Genomic DNA, 4,578 nt, shown 5'->3' with positions numbered 1-4,578 from the left:
GCACACCTGAGACCTAGTAACACTAACGAGTCACATGACATTTTGGAGGGAAAATGACAAGCAGTGCTCAATTTGGACATTTAGGGGTGTAGTCTCTTAGGGTTGTACTCACTTTTGTTGCCGGTGGTTTAGACATTAATGGCTGTATATTGAGTTATTTTGAGGGAAGAATAAATTTACACTGTTATATAAGCTGCACACAGACTACTTTTCATTGTGTCAAAGTGTCATTTTGTCAGTGTTGTCCCATGAAAAGGTATACTTAAATATCTGCAGAAATGTGAGGGGTGTACTCACTTTTGTGATACACTGTATATAATATAATAAGTTCTAATTTTATTTTATTTGTTTAGAACTTGATATTCAAAATGTAAACAAATACAAATCTAAGTAAGCAAATCCTTCATATCTGCCTATTCAGTTAGTTTTGGAATGTTAAGGGTTAAATTAATGACGCCCCAGAGGCGGCATCAGAATCTTGCCGCCGCTGCTGTTATTGCCTGACTTTATGACAAGTTCTGCCCACTGTGCCAGCTGCAACAACAATAATAACAATAATAATATCTGTCTGCAGAGTCGTGTGGACATCATCTACCATGAAGTGCACATGGTTCAATTTCCATGACTGAATTATTGTCTAAAGTTTATTTTTTTATATTTCTAATTAAAAACACACGGGTATAAATTTGGTCTCGTTTTGAAGAATAGAAGCTAAGCTAAGTGTAATTTACCTCACGCTTTTGTTTTGCAATGACAACAAAGCATTATTACATGTTAAACATTTTAGGATTTTGATGCTCATTGTGATTAGTAAGATATAAAAACTGTCAACATTAATACAAGAATCAATAGTGGGTGGAGCTTTGGGTTATAAACTGAAAGAGAGAGACTGAGAGTGCCATGCAGGACCCTTAACCCTCTTGGCTGCAGGGGCGCCGTACGATGGCTGACCCTGCGCTCTGACCCTAAAGTCTAAAGGAGCTGAAAATAGAGAAAAATAATTCATTGTACTGTACACATTTAGATTCACACATCACAGATAAAGGTGTTTATAAATACTATCATTTATCTGATCAGTTACACTCCCGGTTCATTAATGCTAGATTAAAGCTGTGGATTTCTCTACAGTCTGATCTTTGGTCTGGATAAAATAAATACGACACAGTTTAATGTTTAATTTATCATCAATGATCAACAGATCAAAACATCTGAACTGGAGAACAGTGGAGTTAAATAATAAACTTTAATCTTGAAAGCAATATTTTTGTTTTGGACATATTTCACTTTAATAATACAACACACACAGGAATCAGAAAGTATTCAGACCCCTGGACTTTACTGTGCTGTGGATTTGATGTTGAATTGATCTAATTGTCGTTTTTACCATAAATTTACTCTCAATCACCCAAACTGACACAGTGAAAATATTAAAAACTAAAATCTCTTTGTAGATGCTCCTTCGGCAGCAATAACAGCTGCAACTCTTCTTGGATTCCTGGATTTGGGCAGTTTATCCCATTCTTCATGGTAGATCCTCTCAAGCTCTGTCAGGTTGCATGGTAAACATCTGTAACCTTCAGATCTTTCTCAGATGTTCAGTAGGGTTTCACTAGACTTGCCTCAAAGTAATTTCAGTGTTGTTTTGGCTGCTGTTTTAGGTCATTGTTGTGGTAAAGGTGAACCGTATTTGGCAGTATTTACAGTGTATAATAAGAGACGTCTGTCTTTAATGTTTTCAAGAAACATTCATCATTCTCCTTAACAGTGTAGATTATTATATGATGACGTCACAACACAACGTTCTCTCTAGGAACAGCAGAGGGTGACGAAGGGGTTTCTTTTGTTTTAACCCTTCACGTTCCAGTACAAATTGAATAGGCAGGTATGAAGGATTATTCACTTAGATTTGTACTTGTTTAAATGTTGATTGGCAAGTTATTAGTAGATAAAATTGAATAAATAAGATTGATGGTTCCCCTCTGGTTTAACATCATGATCCATGCACACACACACACACACACACACACACACACACACACACACGTGTACACCAGTGATCAGTGTTAATATTAAACCTGATTATAAATATTTTGTCCAGGTTTTGAGGTGCAGATGTTGTGACCTCACACAGTAAACACTGACAGAGGGGTGAATAACCTGGAGTGGAGTATTTTATGCCGCTGAAGTGGAAGATCTCTTGAAATCTTCTGTTTTTATGAGCTGTAGATAAACAGATCAGTCAGTCATGTTGTCCAGTTCTTCTGTTCTGCTGCTTCTGCTGATTTTCTCCTTCATTCACCCCTTCACCACACAGAGTAAGATAAACTTCATTTCTATTTTTTATTTAATCTTAAACTTTGTTAGATTTATAAATGAGTTGGCAGCGTTGTTTGCTTATGGGTTTTTTTTTTAATTACATAAAAGTGTTAAAATGACGTCTGATCTAGCAGGTGATTCATGAAACTAAGAAATTTCTCCTCATTTTCAGCCTCCAAGCATTAAACCAAATGTACTTATCTTTAGTCCCAAATAAACCCTGTGCACAGAGACATGGTGTTCACCACACTCACCACCTTCAGTATGAATTAGAACTAACACCTCTGCGAATAAACAACAATTGTGGAAAGTCTTCAAAAATGAGCTAAGACTGTTATAGCCACAAGGAGTCACTAACCCCATATACATGCCCACGGTTTTGGAATTGGGAGCTCAAAGTTCTCACTCTGGTGTCCTCATACTTCTGGCCTTGTCTTGTGTATTTTTAAAGTACATCTGTTGCTGACCGACCCAGACAAATATTTATGATTCAGTGCTGGTGAAGATGATTATTATTATTATTTACCTGGTCAGTAATGTAGCTGGTACTGAATTATACCTAAATACCCACACTGCTCTGCATTGTTTTTTTTGTTTTTTTTTATCTGTTCCTCTATCTGAATCATTTAAATATTTCTTCATTTCTACACGTCCAAACTAAGTACATGTAAAGTTTCCTGATTTCTGCAGCCAGTAGATTTTAATCACATCACGACTTTATTCAACTTTAATATTTAATCAGAATATTAAAATATAATAATAAATATTTTACACAGGAGAAAATGGACCTGGTGAATGCTGTTTTAAATGCTCTTCTGTAAAAATGTTCCTCTTGTAGATCAGTGTTAGTACTTATTGTTTCCTCTGTTAGAGATCATAAATATTTCATTTATTATTTCTATTTTCTGTCATTATAACAGTTTAACACTCAGATCTTCTCTTCTCTGCAGATTTACACTTGTGGACAGCCGTCGTATGTGTGTAGATCCTTGTGCTAAATGGGTGCAGCGACATATTAAAATTAACAAGCACTAAACTCAGCCAAGTGTTTCAGTCTCTACACAATAAATCATTCAGTCACTTTGCTCTATAAAATGTAATTTTAACCTCTCACTGTTGGAGTCATTCTAACAGATTCAGAGAGATTTTTCTGTTAATCACATTTAAACATAAACGATTTGCTTACTCATAAAAATTATGCTCCATCATTCATAAACAAAAGCTTCATGTGTCGGCCAATCAGAGACTTTTTCATTCATCTCATCCAAAACTGTCCAATCTGTTTCTAAAGATTTATTATTTTTATATAAGATTTATGATATTAATGCATCCTTTACTGATTAAAACAACACGGCTCCTCACAGCAAGAAGGTCCTGGGTTCGGGTCCTTTCTGTTGGTTTTGGTTTGCAACCACTGTACAAAAGCGTGTAAGTGAGATAAACTGGAGATTTAAATTCTGTGCTGACGAGTAACGACCGTTACTGTCATGAATGGAACCGAAGTGTAAAACATGACGTTAAAATCCTATAGTAAATAAATAAATGTACAGAAGAGTCAGGACTGTATGAATTTCGATGGCTGTGTCCTATTCCACATCATTTTGTTCTAAATGAACATACATGCCACATTAGTTCAGCACCATTAGTGTCAGAACCTCATATCACAAACTATTCCTACTCTTTCAGAACCACACCCTGGATGAGACGAGCAGCACTGATCAGATCCTTCACTGACAGGTTTCTCCTTTTGTGGTGTATAAATGATGGATATCACAGCTCCTTCCTCACTGCTGTCAGGCTTTTCAATCAGATCACCAGAAACTTTTCATCACAATAAATAATCTCGTTTCCTCGTAATAATCCTCACTTATATTATTTATATTAGTACACACACACACACACACACACACACACATATATATACAGTGTATCACAAAAGTGAGTACACCCCTCACATTTCTGCAGATATTTAAGTATATCTTTTCATGGGACAACACTGACAAGATGACACTTTGACACAATGAAAAGTAGTCTGTGTGCAGCTTATATAACAGTGTAAATTTATTCTTCCCTCAAAATAACTCAATATACAGCCATTAATGTCTAAACCATCGGCAACAAAAGTGAGTACACCCCTAAGAAACTACACCCCTAAATGTCCAAATTGAGCACTGCTTGTCATTTTCCCTCCAAAATGTCATGCGACTCGTTAGTGTTACTAGGTCTCAGGTGTGCATAGGGAGCAGGTGTGTTCAATTTAGT

At 36.0% G+C, this 4,578-nt stretch overlaps 1 long non-coding RNA gene across 1 annotated transcript; it reads left to right on the top strand.

The window, feature by feature from the left end:
* The first annotated feature begins 1,867 nt into the window (after positions 1-1,867).
* On the top strand, positions 1,868-3,356 carry LOC134312538 (uncharacterized). The gene is made up of 3 exons (XR_010011563.1): positions 1,868-1,882; positions 2,099-2,315; positions 3,267-3,356. It is a non-coding gene; the product is annotated as an uncharacterized LOC134312538 (long non-coding RNA).
* The last annotated feature ends 1,222 nt before the right edge of the window (positions 3,357-4,578 follow it).

Source organism: Trichomycterus rosablanca, chromosome 4, assembly GCF_030014385.1.
Source record: "Trichomycterus rosablanca isolate fTriRos1 chromosome 4, fTriRos1.hap1, whole genome shotgun sequence".
In the NCBI taxonomy this organism is placed as follows: domain Eukaryota; kingdom Metazoa; phylum Chordata; class Actinopteri; order Siluriformes; family Trichomycteridae; genus Trichomycterus; species Trichomycterus rosablanca.
This window is presented reverse-complemented; position numbering and strand designations above follow the sequence as displayed.